General features: G+C 36.2%; 1 protein-coding gene and 1 pseudogene across 1 annotated transcript in view; one reads left to right on the top strand and one right to left on the bottom strand.

Moving 5' to 3' along the window:
• Positions 1 to 16,587, top strand: part of Galnt1 (polypeptide N-acetylgalactosaminyltransferase 1) — a 121,992-nt gene that overhangs the window by 62,819 nt on the left and 42,586 nt on the right. The window lies entirely within an intron of this gene.
• LOC113190634 (small ribosomal subunit protein uS2 pseudogene) lies at positions 1,658 to 2,513 on the bottom strand (annotated as a pseudogene).

Below are 16,587 nucleotides of genomic sequence, written 5' to 3'. Positions count from 1 at the left end.
GAGCAAAGCAATCAAATAAGAATATTCAGAGAGTGCTGCTATTTGTGGGGAGTCAAAATGGGCAAAATAACTAATACAGTATAGTGATTGATCACTCTTGGGAAGGAAACAGATTAACAGGAGCAAGGGGGCTTGTGAGGTGCTGGCAGCATTTTCTGAATGGTGGTTACACAGTGTTAGCTCAGCAACTCATTCAGCTCCCTTTTGTGTGCACTCCATATCAGTATTTGTGCTATACTTCATAATAAAATCAAATTGGAAGCAAGTGGGCGGTAAAGCAATGGAGTGAGCAATGTAGCAGTGCTTCTGAGGTTAAGCTGTTGTGAAGAAGAAAGAGAAAGGGTTGCTAAATGGGGAGAGCATACAATCAGGGAGGCTTTTTCCTTTATCTTTTATAAAGGTGGTATTAGTACAGTATGTTTGTGTGGTGATAGAAATGATCCAGTTGAGAGGGAAAGTTTGAGAGAAGAGTCATACCAAGAGCCTGAACATAGGTGAGAAGGGATATAGTTTGCTTTGATGAGAACCAGGGTATTCAGGCATTGTGTAGTAGGAGAAAGTGCAACGTTTATAATCTCAGGTGCATACAGGATGGTACATGTGTTGATGGGACTATGGAACTTCTCATCTGAAGGTTTTTGTTTATTTATTTTGTCCAGTGAAATTAGAAACAAGGTTGACAGTGAGGAGGCAGGGAGAAGTTTTAGGATCTGTGGAGAGGTAGTAGTTTGAAGGAGTTGATTAGGAAATGTGGCAGTGCTGTTGGAAGTGCTGAGTCTACTTGAGGTTTGTGGCTGTAAGTTTGAAATGATACCACTCAGCATGGTCATATGTTTTCTTTAGACACACACAGAAGCTCAAGTGAAAAAAACAGTTGGATTGAGCTAGAATATCATAAATTTTGATCTAATGAATCTAGTTTTCTGTTTACTGTCTTTTTAAATTTCCTTTCTTCGTTGCTATTTGATAAATTAGATTTAACTGGTGAAGTTTTAGCTTCCAAATATTTTTCCATCTGTTTTTATTGGTATATATTGTAGTTACACATAATGGTGGGATTTGTTATTATATATTTGTACATGTATACAATATAAAATATGATTTGGTCAACAAAATTCCCTAGTATTTCTCCTTTCTTCCTTCCTCCCTTCCACTGGGTCTCTTTCCTCTACTCTACTGATCTCCCTTAGATTTTTCCATCACCTTTCTTTTCCTTTTTCCTCTCTAGCTTCTGTATAAATGTGAAAAAAAAAAAAACATTCAACCCTCAGCTTCCTGAGTTTGGCTTATTTCAGTTAACATAATGTTCTCAAGTTTGGCTGTTGTGGATTGTGCTACTGTAAACATGAGTATACATGTATTGTTATAGTATGCTAACTTTTAATTCATATAGGATAAACATCCAGGAATGGTATTAACTGGGTCATATGGTGGTTTTGTTTCTAGTTTTTTGAGGTACTTCCATAATTATTTCCATATTGGTTATATTAATTTATAATTTTACCAACAATGTCTACCAACAGTGTAGCAGTATTTCTTTTTCTCCACATCCTCTCCAGCATTTATTATTGTACATTTGTATTCTTTTTAAGAAACTGGTATTTATTCTCTGTAACCTTATTTCCATTTGCTTATTAATAAGTGTCCTCAGAACAGCTCAAGACCGCTCGGTGGTTGTTCCTACCCACTCAGTGGCCTGAACAGTGGACCAGTTTTCAGTGGCTGGCTGGACACTCCAGTCTTCAGTAGGGAACTGCTGGATAGGCACTGAGGGCACCTGCACACCTTCAGACCAGTCTGCAACGGCAGTTGAGCAGCAGTGAACTCAGGAGCTGGAGTAGTTCATTCATCCTGAAATTCCTCCTTGGTCACAGCTTTTTCGGCAGCAGCCTGCTCTTCCTTTTCAATCTCTTCAGGATCTCTATAGAAGTATGGATCAGGCATAGCCTCCCATTGGTGCTCATGGGAAATGGTATAGCACATGTGCAGAACTTCTCAGGCCAGCATCCACCACATCAGACCCACAGAATGAGCACCCTTGTTCTTGCATGGAATGGCAGTGTCCACATAGCACAGAGGAGGGTAGGCAGATTGACATAAGATGCTTCTTTAAGAGGCTGGTGGTCAGCCCTAGAATCAGTAACCACCAGAAGACTTGGCTCCCGGAAGGCTGCCTGGATCTGGTTAGTGAAGGTTCCAGGAGTGAAGCAACCAGCAATAGGATTGGCTCCAGTGGTAACAGCAAACTTTAGCACAGCTCACTGGCCAGTATTCCTAGAGGATATGACACTGATATCAGCAGGGTTTTTAATGGCAACAATGGCACAAGCTACCAGTAAAAGTTTCTCACAGGTGCTCTTCATATTTATGATGTAGATGCCATCACTTTTCCTTTTGTAGAAATATTGTTCCATCTGGAAACCAAGGTTGGTGCCACCTAAGTGGGTTTCTGCTGCAAGGAGTTTGAGGACATCCTCCTGCTTCATTTGCAGGACTTCAAGGGCTCCAGACATTGTGACAGTTTCCCTTTAAAGTTACGATTAGAATCAAGAACAATGCTGAATGGACCCCTCCCTGAGTATCGTGGAAAGGACGTTTGTATTCTTGATGACTGCCATGCTAACTAGAGTGAGATGAAATCTCAGTCTGGTTCTGAGTTGCATTTCCCTGATTGCTAAAGATATTGAACATTTTTTTTTGTATATTTATTGGCTATTTGTATTTCTTTTGAGAAATGTCTATTTAGAAGTGTCTATTTAATTTTCCCCCACCTTTGGTACCAAAGATTGAACTCGGGGGGGGGGGGGCACTGCCCTTTTTTAGAGATAGTCTCACTGAGTTGCTTAGAGCCTCACTAAGTTGCTGAGGCTGGCTTTGAACTTGCAATCCTCTTGCCACAGCCTCCTGAGCTCTGCGATTATAAACGTGTGCCTCTGCACCTGGCCAATTTGCCCATTTTTAATAGGTTTATTTGGGGGTTTTTGTTTGTTTTGTTTTGGTGTGTTTTTTTTTTTTTAATGGCTTGGGGGTTTTAAATTTTTTTTGGTATTTATTTTTTTAGTTGTAGTCGGACACAATATCTTTATTTTATTTATTTATTTTTAGGTGGTGCTGAGGATCGAACCCAGGGCCTCACACATGCTAGGCAAGCACTCTACCACTGAACCCCAGCCCCAGCCCTGGTGTTAAGTTTTTCGAGTTCTTTATATATTCTTTATATATTAATCCTCTATCAGAGAGTAGCTAGCAAAGATTTCTCCTATTCTGTAGGTTCTATATTCATATTCTTAATTGTTTGCTTTGCTGTGCAGAAACTTTATACTGGTCATCCCATGTGTTAATTTTCCTGGCATTATTTCCTGAGCTTTCAGGGTCCTATTGAGTAAGTTGTTGCCTGTGCCGGTATGTTGGAATGTTGAGGCAAAACTTTTCTTCAAGGAATTGCATAGTTTCTGGTTTAATTCCTAGATCTTTGATCCATTTTGAGTCAATTTTTACAGGGTGAAAAGGTTCTAGCCTCATTTGTTATAAAGGCTGTCTTTTCTTCAGCATGCATTTTTGGCACATTTGTAAAGGATCAGATGACTGTATCTGTATGGGTTTGTTTCTGTACCTTTTATTTGATAACATTGATCTTTGTGTCTGTTTGTATGCCTGCACCATGCAGTTTTTATTACTGTAGCTCTGTTAATATGATTTTATATTTAAGTTCAGCAGGGTATTGGTCTGTAGTTTTCTCTTCTTGATGTGTTCTTATCATATTTTGGTATAAGGGTGATACTTGCTTCCATTCTATTTCGTGGAGTAGGAGGAGTATTGACAGCAGATCATCATTAAAGGTCTGGTAGAATTCAGCTGAGAATCCATCTACTCCTGGGCTTTTCCTTGTGGTAAGGTTTTTTTGTTGTTGTTTTTTAATATTTATTTTTTAGGTTTTTTTTTTTTTTTAGGTGAACACAATATTTTTATTTTATTTTTATGTGGTTCTGAGGATCAAACCCAGTGCCTCACACATGCTAAGCAAGTGCTCTACCGTTGAGGCACAAGTCCAGCCCTGTGGTAAGATTTTTTATTACTACTACTACATCCTTGCTAGTTATTGATCTGTTTAGGTTTTCTGTGTCCTCTTGATTCAGTTTTGGCAGGTCAAAACTGTGTCTACAAATATAGCCATTTCTTCTAGGTTTTCTATGATATCTGTGGTGATTTCTCCCTTTTTCATCTCTAATTTTATTAATTTGGGTCTTTTTTTTCTTTTGGTTAGTTTGGATAAGGGTTTTTCAATCTTGTTTATCTTTTTAAAGAACCAACTTTTCTTCATTTATCCTTTGTAATTTTTTTATTCTCTATTTCATTGAGTTTCTTAATTCTCTTCTTCTGTTATTGGTTTGGGGATTGGTGTGTTCTTGTGTTTCAAGAACCTTGTGATACATCATTAGATTATTTATTTGGGATCTTTCAGATTTTCTTAAGTAGGCAGTCATAGCTATAAATTTTCATCTTAGAACTGCTTTATAGTGTCTCATAGGATTTGATATGTTTTATCAATATTCTCATTGATTCTAAGAGATTTTCAGTCTCTTTTCTCATTTCTTCTATCAACCATTCCTTATTCAAAACTGGATTGCTCTCCATGTCTCCATGTGTATGTGTTGATTTCTGATTTTATTCCATTTTATATATATATTTTATATATCCATTTTATATATATATATATATATATATATATATATATATATATATATTTATCAAGAGTTGCTTTGTAAACCTCCTGTTTTGGAGGAGGTTCTATGAGCAGCTGAGTAGAAAATGAATTTGGCTGTTGTTGGACTAAGTATTCTGTAGATATCTTTTAGATCCTCTGGATTTATAGTATTTTTTAGGTATGAAGAGCCTTTACTGGGTTTATGTTTAGATGAACTACCTATTGGTGAGAGAGGTGTGCTGAAATCACTCAGTATTATTGTACTTGGGTCTGTGTGAAGCTTTAATTTGAGTGATGTCTGTGTTAAATGTAATTAAGTGTACAAATATTTGAGGGCATAAACATTTACTATTGTTATATCTTCTTGTTGGATTGTTCTCTTTACCAGTGTTAAGTAACCTTTTTGGTCTCTTCTGAGACCAAATTAATTTTGGTTTGAATATGGCTGTATCAGATATGAGAGTAGCTAATCCTGCTTCTTTAGGACCTCCATTTGCATGATGTATCAGTTTTTATCCTTTCACTTTAAGCCTGCCTGTAAAGTGAGTCTCTCAATTCAATTGGGTTTTGTTTTTTTAACCCACTCTGCCAGCCTGTGTGTTTTAATTGGAGAGTATTGTCCGTGTTGTTATAGAAAAAATTTTTTTTTAATTCCTGCCATTTTCATTTTTTTTTTTTTCCTTTTTGGTACCCTGGATTGAACTCAGGAGCACTCAACCACTGAGCCATATCCTCAGCCCTATTGTATTTAGAGATAAGAGTCTTACTGAGTTGCTTAGTGCCTTGCTTTTGCTAATGCTGGCTTTGAACCTCCTGCCTCAGCCTCTGAAGTCACTGGGATTACAGGAGTACACCACTGCACTTGGCTTGATTTATTTCTAATGTTTAATTTGCTCCTATTTCTCATTTGCTTAGCTGCTCTTTAAATTAGATTTATTCATTTGTGAACTCTGGGTATTTTTATTTCTTTTGAGTGTAGTATTTCTTTAAGTATTTTTCTGTAGTGCTGGCATAGTAGTCATGAATTCTTTTTGTTTCAGCTTTTCTTGGAAGGGTTTTATTTCTTGTTTGATACTGAAGGATAGCTTTGCTGGATATAAGTATCATGGTTGATGGTTATTTTCTTTCAGGACTTAGAACATATAGTTCTAAGCCCTCCTGGATTTTAGAATTTATGCGGAGAAACTGGAGTTCTTATTGACTTGCATCTAAATATGACTTTAGGTTTTTTTCTTGAGGATTTAAAAATTCTATCTTTGTTCTTTGTGTTAATGTGTTGTGGAGAGGTTCTTTTTGGATCTTGTGATTCTTAAATTTGATCCCTTAATGTTGTCCCAGAGCTTTTGTATGTTCTGATCCTAGTTGTTTTCTCTTCTTTAATAGTATCTGAATGTTCAAGGCAGTCACTTTGTCTTCCAACTCTGAGATTCTGTCTTCTGTACTTTCACCTGAACATTTTATCTGATTTATTGTGCCTCTCTTTTCTAAGATTTCTGTTTGATTCTTTGTCAAAGAATTAAAATTCTTATTGAAATTCTCATTCATATCCTATACTGGTTTCATTAATTTATTCAGTTGTTTTCCTGTGTTCTCTTGGAATTCATTGATTACTTTTATAATCATTCTTTTGAATTCTTTTTCTGGTATCTTAACTTTAGTGTCTTTGGAGTTAGTTATTCTTGTATTATAAATTAAAGGAGGCATTATGTTACCTTATTTTTTCATATTTCTTGTATTCTTGTGTTGGGTTTTATGCAGCTGTTGGGAGAGATTTCTCCTCCACTCCCTTGTGTGGGCCTTTTTATGGCACAGCCTACTTTTGCCAAAGTGTTCTGGGATATCAGGTTGTCAGGAATTTTTTAATATATTTCTAAGTGGGTATTGAATTATAGTTTCCCTGCTAATTCTTTGATGATGATTAGTGTATTTTGATACAGTATGTATTATGTCAGAATTTGGGGATTCCATTTTTCCTATAGGTCTCAAAAGAAGGGGTCCTTCTTGTAGATCTGGCAATTGTATTCAGTTAGGCTATATGGGATACACCCTCTGTGATTGTTCTTTTTCACTAACATTTCTACTGTATATTCTAAAGAGGTATTGGAGTGATCTAGATTGAGACCTGTCAGATGTGGTGTCCACAGCCTTTGTGCTAATTCGGTGTGTGTTATGTCCATGAATGGGACCTGCCTGACTGGCTCCACTAGCTGTTGCTACTTGGGGCCTGGTTGTTAGTTTGGGATTTTTGACTCTTCTGTTTTTTGTATTAAAGTATCACTTATTAAAGTGTAAGTCTGGTTAAGTTGTATGGGGAGCAAAGTATACTGTCTCTTGGCTGGATTTAGCTCAGTAGCTGAATCTTTACCCTTTGAACTTTTATTGTCCCAGTAGATTCCCAGCACCTCACAGAAAAGGAAGAAACAAACAGTAGCAACAACAGAAGTAAACAGTGTACAACATTAAAATAAATGCCCAGTCCACAACAACAGGAATGGTGGGGGTTAGCAATTGCCAAAAACAACAACAAAAAAATAAGCAGCTTGTCATCCATTGTACTGATCACTGCAACAACATGAATGGTGGGAACAGAACTTACATAAACTAAATAGTTCTGCAAGATGGCAGAAATACAGTTAAGAGAAAAGAAAATATAATAAGAAGGTAGAAAAGAGTTAAGAAAATTCAAAATATGAACAGAAAGCAGAAGAGATGTAGCAACTGACAGCTACAAAGAAGAGAAAAAGTAAATTAAAAAGCACTACGTAAGGGGCTAGGGCTGTGGCTCAGTGGTAGTGCGCTCACCTAGCACATGCAAGGCGTTGGCTTCTATCCTCAGCACCACATAAAAATAAATAAAGATATTGGGTCCAACTACAATTGAAAAAAATATTAAAAACAACAACAACAAAAAAAAAACACTACGTAAAGGGATAGAGAAAGAACAAGAGAATTGGCTTTTCGGGGGAGAAGAAAGAAGAGAAAGAGGAAAAAAAAACACAAAACCTGAAACAAACCACATAAACCCTAACCGTCAAAAGACACAACAAAGAGCAGTTGTAAAAAAAAAAAAAATGCAAAAAATGAGAAAAAGAAACGTGTGTGCATACACGAACCAATCAACACAACAAGAATACGAACAGGAAGAAAAAAAAAAGAAGAAAAAATTCTCAGTGAGAAATAAAACTATTGTCTCCTAGGTGATTATAACTGTCAGTGAGGATATAACTGCCTATGCTGGTTGTTCTGTTTCTTTTTGGGCTACGTACAGAGAGCAAAAGAAAGAGTATGCATGCTCTCTAGTGCATGCAAGGGCTGAGAGTTGTTAAATCCTTTTCTTTTTGTGTGTTGCTCACCAAGCTGCCAGCTGTAGTGGCCTAAAAATAAAGCTGGAGCTGGTTGAAATAGCTTTCAAATTCCCATCTCACCATTGTGATGTAGGATGGAATGGAAAGTACTCTCTTTTGGAATTTTGTCCAGACAGACGAGATGGATGTACTTCCATGATGAGAATGCTGCAGAGTTCTAAGTGGGAAGTTCAGAGGGTCGGGGGTTGAGGCTTAGCTCTAATCAGGTTTTAGGGACTTTATTGAGTGGTATCTGATTTGGAGAGATTAGATCAGTACACCCCTACCTAGGGTCAGGCAGATGCTGATTTCTGCTGGCAGTCTAAATCTCAGGAACCTCCCAAGAAGGTTTGCTCCCTTCTACTTGTGAGGCGGGGAGCAAACCCTCCGCAAGTCTCACACATTTCACTGTTAACAAATATGGTTTTCTTAAGCTTAGTCTTTGAGTGTATTCACACCTACCTGTTCATTTTCCCAACCCTCTCTATTTTGTGACATGAAGTGCCAGATAAGCTACTTCATTTTTCTAAGCCTCAGTTTTCTCATATGTAAAATTGGGATAGTAATTCTTCAGTCTTAGGGTTTTGTAAACATAAGTGGAATAATGCATCTCAACCTTAAAAATATAATATTGAAAAATAATTTATGCAATCCTAATGTAATCATTAAATAATGAAGTCACCAAATTACATTGAGAGATTGAGAAACTGGAAAGTATATGTGTTGGGATGGGGATAGAAGTAAATTCTCATTCTATAATAGGAAGCAAATACATGATACCTAGAACTAGAAATTTAAAAACCAGAAAGTAAAAATACACAGTACTTAACTTTGGAGGTACAAAAACAGCATGGTATTGACACCCAAATAGACTTGTTGACCAATGGTACAGAATAGAGGACATAGAGACAAACCCACATAATACAGTTATCTCATATTAGGCAACAAAAACATATATTGGAGAAAGGATAGCCTCTTCAACAAAAGGTGCTGCAAAAACTGAAAATCCATATGCAACAAAATGAAATTAAGCCCCTATCTCTCACCATTTAAACAGTTCAACTCAAAAGTGGATTAACGACATAGGAATTAAACCAGAGACCCTGCTCCTATAGAAGAAAAAGTAGGCCCAAATCTTCACCATGCTGGATTAGGCCCCAATTTCTTTAATAAGACTCCTATTGTGCAAGAAATACACTCAAAAATCAATAAATGGGATGGATTCAAACTAAAAAGCTTCTTCTCAGCAAAAGAAACAGTGAGGTGAATAGAGAGCTTACAGAATGGGAAAAAATTTTTACCAGACACACATCAGATAGAGCACTAATCTCTAGGATATATAAAGAACTCAAAAAACTTAACACCAAAAAAAAAAAACAAATAATCCAATCTATAAATGGACCAAGGAACTGAACAGACACTTCTCAGATGATATACAATCAATCAACAAATATATGAAAAAATGTTCAACATCTCTAGCAGATAGAGAAATGCAAATCAAAACTATTCTAAGATTTCATTTCATTCCAATCAGAATGGCAGCTATTAAGAATACAAACAACAATGAGTGTTGGAGAAGATGTGGAGAGAAAGGCACACTAGTACATTGCTGGTGGGACTGCAATTGGTGCTGCCAATCTGGAAAGCAATGTTGCGATTCCTTGGAAAACTTGGAATGGAATCACCGTTTGACCCAGCTAGCCCACTCCTTGGTTTATACCCAAAGGACTTAAAAACAGCATACTGTAGTAATACAGCCACATCAATGTTTATAGCAGCACAGTTCACAATAGCTAAATTATGGAACCAACCTAGATGCCCTTCAGTAGATGAATAGATTTTTAAAAAAAACTGTGATATATATACACAGTGGAACATTGCTCAGCATTAAAAGAGAATAAAATCATGGAATTTGCAGGTAAGTGGATGGAGTTAGAGAATATTATGCTAAGTGAAGTAAGCCAATCCTAAAAAAACAAATGCCAAATGTTTTCCCTGACATGAGGATGCTGATTACAGAATGGGGATGGTAGGGGGAGGATAGTAGGAATGGAGGGACTTTTGATAGGACAAAGGGGAGGGAAGGAAAAGAAGAGGCAGGAGGTTAGGAAAGACGATTGAATGAGATGGACATCATTACCCCAAGTACATGTTTGAGGACATGAATGGTGTGACTCTACTTTGTGTACTACCAGAGAAATGAAAAATTGTGCTTTATATGTGTACTGTGAATTGAAATGCATTCTGCTGTCATATATAACAAATTAGAATAAATACATAAATTAAAAAAACAACTTTGGAGATAAATAGCAAGAAAGAGAAACAAGTGAAAAAATTGGGAAGGGAGAATTGAAGGAACAGCCCCCCCCTCTTTTTTAAACAAGTATTGGAAAGTTGCTTGACTCTTTAAGCTTGTGTATGTAACTTTGATCAAACTAAAAATATAAAAAGTTGCTCAGATAATTCTGATCTCTCTATACATCTCACCCAGCACAGACTGACTCAATGCAGTGCTTCTCAAACTTGCTAGGGTAGGAGAAAAAGAAAAAGGAATAAAAGGGGAGATTTTCCCCTACTTTTTGACTTTTAATATACCCTTTTCTTATTCCTCAGATTGGAGAGGGCTTCTCTTGGGGCTTTGGGCACTTTAAAAAAAAAATACTCAATGCACAGTGCCAGCTTTGGACTACATTTGAGTGTGCCTTGGCTAATGCCAGAGGGAGAATGAATGAAAATCCCAGGGTTTTGTACATGCTAGGCCAGTCTCTGCCTCAGGGGAACTTTGAATGCTGGTCTTCTTCTCCAGTGGACCTGCTCCCATTTACATTTCATAATAAGTCTGCTCAGATAGCTACTCTATGAATTCCTTCCAGATTTATAGTTCACTCAGGGAAAGAGAATGGAGTGCATTTACTCCATCTTTCTTGGAAGCAAATAGTACACCTATTTGAAGTGTATGATTCAATTATTTATATAGTCAGTTTGCAGTGTTATGCAACTATCACAAGTTTTAGAGATTTTCCATCACCCCCAACATATTTCTCCTGCACATTTATAGTTACTTTCCATTCCCACTCCCAGCTCCAGGGTTAGATTGTCACTAATGTACTATTTGTTTAGATTGGCTTTTTCTGCACATTTCGGTAAATGTAGTCATATACGATACAGTTTTTAGCATCTGGGCATTTTTCCTGAGGATAATGTTTGAATTCATTATGTTTTAACTTGCATCCTTTGTGTTGTCCAATGTTGATTCATTTTTCTGGCTATTATGAATAATGTTGCTGAGAATATTTGTGTGAATATAAATTTTCTTTTGGGGCCTTGTGCATGTGAGGCAGGCACTCTACCAACTAACCTATATCCCCAGCCCAAGTGTTCACTTTTATTGGGTAGATTCCTAGAAATTCAGTTGGTGGATCCCCTGGTGACTCTGTGTTTAACTGTTTATAAATTGGCAAACCGTTTTCCAAAGTGGCAGTATCTTTTACATTCCTACCAATAATGTTATGAGGATCTAGTTTTTCCACATCTTCATTTATACTTTTTTACTTTTCTACTACAGGTATTAAGTGAGTATGAAGTGGTATCTCATGACTTTAATTTGCATTTTTCCAACTACTAAGAATATTGAAGATCTTTTCAGATACTTCTTTGCCATTCTTGTAGCTATGATGAAATGTCATCAAATCTTTGGCCTGATTTTCTTTAGATTATTTGTCTTTCTAAAGTTTTTTTGTGTACTCTCAGTACAAATCCTTTATTCAAATTACTTTCTCATATTTTCTCACAGTTTGTGGCTTGTCTTTTCATTTCCTTAATATTGCCTTTGGAAGCATAAAAACTTTTAAACTTGAAGTCAGAGTTATCAACTGTTTCTTTTACAGATTGTGCTTTCAGTGTCATATCACAAACAAGAAAGGTATGTCTGTGCTCACTGCTTTTATTCAGAATTGTATTAAAGGCATCCCAACACTCAGGAGTGCACACTGGGTCCTGTTTTTCTGGTTCAAGAAACAACAAAATATTAGAAGGAGGGGGATATTTTTCTCTTTATTTTTTCCTACTTTTTCTGCTTATTTACTACAACAGCTTCTAGGCTATATGGTCAAGGTGACACAGCAGTGAGAGCAGTGTCCAAGAAAGCAACTAAAACTGTGAGGGAGGGAGATCCTCTTTCTGACCAGAAAAAAAAAAAAAAAAAAAAACCTTTTAATTCTAGAGAATGAGTAGAATCACCATTGCTTTCCTTTTTCTGTCTTCTACCACTGACTTAGAACACATGACACCATCCTCAGAAGTATGCATCAAAGCAAGGAAACCAACAGCTCATCTCTTCTAGTTCTGGTGAGACACTCAATCATAAAAGGTCTCCCCAATTGCTGTGTAGATTTAATGCACTCCCATTCAAGTCCCAATAGGAGATTTAAAAATTTATTTTGAAAGGCAAAGAAAGTATAATACCTCCCATGAAAAATGATTTCAACTTTTTTTTTTAAAGAAAGAATGAAGTTAGAGAAATGAACAGTACCCAAGTTGAAGATTCACTGTCAAGCTATAGTATACCAGACAGTGTGATGTTGGCAAAGAAATAGTTACATAGATTAGTGAAACAGAACAGAGAGTTCAGAATTAGACTCACATAGATAGAACTGTTTGCTTTTTGACAAAAGTGCAAAAGGTATCCAATACAGAAAGAATTATCTTCTCAACAAATAGTGTTGGGAATATTAGACATCTCTATGCAGAATTGTGAATCTCAACCTAAATCTCATTTTCTATTAAAATTCAGTCAGATTGACTCATAGATCTAAATCTAGCACCTAAAAATTTATAACTTTTAGGAAATATTTAGTACCTGGAGTTAGGCAAAGAATGTTTACATATGATACCAAAAGCATGATTTCATAAAAGAAAAAATTTGATAAATGAACTTCATCAAGTTTTAAAACTTTCACCCTGCTAAAGCCACTGTACAGTGGATAACAAGACAAGCTAAAAATTGGAAGAAAATGTTTGCAAGGCAAATATGCCATAAAGGACATATTTTTATGTATTTAATATTTAAAGAACTTTCAAGTATACAATCTAATTTTTAAAATTAATACAATAAAAATTAGAGACTTGATATGTCACCCAAAATGCTGTTAGGTTGGCAAATGAGAACATGAAAAGATACTAGCCATGTTTGCCCGTTAAAACCATAATGAGATACCACTCTACACCTATTTAGATGGCTAAAATTAAAAATGAAATGCTGACAAAGATACAGACTAGTTGGAATGTTTATACATTTCTATTAGGATTGCAGAGTGCTGCAGTCTCTTTGACAGAGTTAGGCAATTTTTCAAATGAGGTTTTATTTACATGAAACCCAGTGAGCCCATACTGGGTGTTATACTGAGAGAAATGAAAACATTAAAATTAATTTAATGAAAAAAAATGACACAAAACCAAATATTGATGAGTTTATAGAGCAGCTAGAACTCTAACACAGAACTTTTACAGCTTCTTTAGGAAATAGTTTCATAGTATCTACTAAAACTGAACTTATTCATCCCTATTTCCCAACAATACAGAAATGTCACTAAAAAATGTGTACATGAGTGATGATCACAGCACTGTGCATAATAATCCAGATTGAGAAGTACTGTTGTCCATCAGTATTATGATGGAAAAGTAAATTATGGTTTAATATAGTTTATTGCCATGCATTAATAGAAGTCAACAAACTCTTTATTGTACATGCAGCATGGATGATGTACAAATATAATTTTGAGTGAAAAAATTCAGACGAAAGATTATGCTTTGTTTCGCTTGTTCTCAAATTGTCATGCTGGAACTTCAAACAATTTCTGAGACCCTTTTTAGGGAGTCTGCAAAGCCAAAACAGTTCTCATAATAATACTAAGACATTATTTGCCCAACTTCAACTACTATGTAATGGAGTTGGAGGGGCTATGTGGATTAGGAACCAAGGAGTAGACAGATCATACAATAATTTAAATATAAAAAGTTTAATGTTAATAAGTATTAACTATAATGGGACAGATTATAAGAAGATAAAGACATTATAGATACCCTAGAGTTGAAGAAAAGTACAAGGAAGGGGGGGGGGACACAGAAGGGAGCTCCTTCCCCAAGGCTGGGATTCAGATCTCATTGAAGAAGATCTGATTGCAGTTCACTGGATAGCAGAAAAGTTTGCTAAATGCCTTTGGGTGTTCACCCACACTTCTGAGCGCCATACCATAGGAAGGAAAAGAAAACAAATGGAGCCCGTGGGAATTAGAAGTAAAGTTTCTTCTTCCTGCAGCATTCCTCCAACACCCTCCATTAACAGAGCTTCTGTATACATGATGCCCCTTGCAAAGAAGAACCACTTGGAGGGGCCAGTGTCATAGAACTGAAAATGAAAAATCTATTTAGAGCTTGAAGGCAATAAATGTATAATGGGTACCATATGACATGATGGGTTATCTCTGGTAGTTGATGGTGATGAGTTTATGAGTTCTCCTGCTTTTAAAAGTTCTGTCTTAATTTGTAACATTGGAAATAGCAATAGATATAACCCACTTAAACAAAAGCTTTTTCAGGTCCTCAATTTCTAAGCATAAAGGGATCATTAAATTTAAAAAAAATTAAGAGTACTACTGCTTTATAAACGGATAAAACTCAACTGTAATATTAGAAATCCTGGGGAGAAGGAGCACAGTGGAAGCCATTGCACTTTGAGGAAGTTCACTCATCTAAACACTTAATGATTTGTCAGGGTTTTATATGTATTTCTATTATATTTGTATTATATTTCAGTAAAAAAGGGAAGACATTTCCCTTTCTTCCTAACTCTGTACTCTTGTTAATCTTGTATGTAACTTAAAAAAATTATCCCTAACTTACTCTGGCTAGTTTCATGATTGAAGATTAAAGACTGAGTTGTGACATGGTGAGTGGAATCTGCTTTATAACACTGCCTGGGGCCTTTCTGCTTATCCTCAGCTCTGCATTCTGTGAATTCCCCCCAACAACAACAAAAAAATGTTATTTAGTTCATTTTCCATTATAGTAATGAAATACCTGAGGTTGGAACTTTATAAAAAAATATTGGGGAATGATATTGACCAAATTCTATTGTTATATTGTGTATATGTTCGAATATGTAACAACAAATTCTATTATGTAAAACTATGACACATCAATAAAAATAAATGGAGAAAAAAAGAGGTTTATTTAGCTCACAATTTTGGAGTCTGTAACTCTAAATAGCATAATGAAGTACCCCCATGATAGATGTCATATGGTGGGAGTACATGTGAGAGTGATAAATCTCACAGGAGGTGAAGGTCTTATTACTTATTCCATACCTGAAGCATAATATTATAAAAATATAAATAATCTAGCTACTGTTTATAACAAAGCCAACATGGGGTCAGGCTTGATATTTTATAACAGCCTTCTTGAGAGAACTAACTAGGATCCTACAAGAACTACATCACTTCTCCCAAGTGCAGCAGTTCCAGTGACCTCTCCCTATATGTAGCCCACCTTGTAAAGGTTCTAATAGCTCTCAACATCACCACACTAAAAGACCAGACTTTTAGCTCATGAGTCATGTGTAGATCATTGCACACAGACAGGTGATCTCTCCGTTATAAAAGCTGATCTATAATTCCAAAAGGTTCTTTGGTTCTTCTCAAGTGTTTTATGGCTCTCCAGGTGGGTTTGTGTATTTTCATGAGCATACATGATTTTCCCACTCTTTGTGGTACTTTCTGATTTATTTTGGGAGAATATTACCCTGTGCAAATTTGTTGTGGTCTCTGAATTATTATGTTTAACTGTTAGACTTAGGATATTATTTAACTTTTGTCTTCTATTCTTCTGTATATAATTTTCCTGGATCCTAATTTTCCCTTTTTTTAAATTTTTTTATTAGTTGCTCAAAACATTACAATGATCTTGACATATCATACATTTGCTTCAAATGGGGTTCGTAATCTTATTTTTCCACATGTACAGATTGCAGGATCACATTGGTTATACAGCTACATTTATACATAGGGCCATACTAGTGTCTGTTGTATTCTGCTACCCTTCCTATCCCCCCTCCCCTCCCCTCCCCTCCCCTCCCATCACCTCTTTCTACCCAATCTACTGTGACATGTTTCTCTCTCTTTTTTCTTCCCCATCACACCATCTTATATGTAATTTTGCATAACAGTGAAGGTCTCCTATCATCTTCCGTGCAATTCCCCTTCTCTCTCCCATTCCCATGCACCTCTTGTCCCTATTTCATGGTAATCTTCTTCTCATGCTCTTCCTCCCTGCTCTGTTTTGAGTCACCCCCCCCCCCCTTATATCAAAGAAGACATTCTGCATTTGTTTTTTAGGGATTGGCTAGCTTCACTTAACATAATCTGCTCTAATGCCATCCATTTCCCTGCAAATGCCATGATTTTGTTGTTTTTTAGTGCTGAGTAATATTCCATTGTGTATAAATGCCACATTTTTTTTATCCATTCATCTATTGAAGGGCAT

The sequence above is a fragment of the Urocitellus parryii genome, chromosome 13 (assembly GCF_045843805.1).
Source record: "Urocitellus parryii isolate mUroPar1 chromosome 13, mUroPar1.hap1, whole genome shotgun sequence".
In the NCBI taxonomy this organism is placed as follows: Eukaryota; Metazoa; Chordata; class Mammalia; order Rodentia; family Sciuridae; genus Urocitellus; species Urocitellus parryii.
The sequence above is the reverse complement of the archived record's forward strand: the minus strand, read 5'-3'. Positions and strand labels throughout refer to the sequence as shown.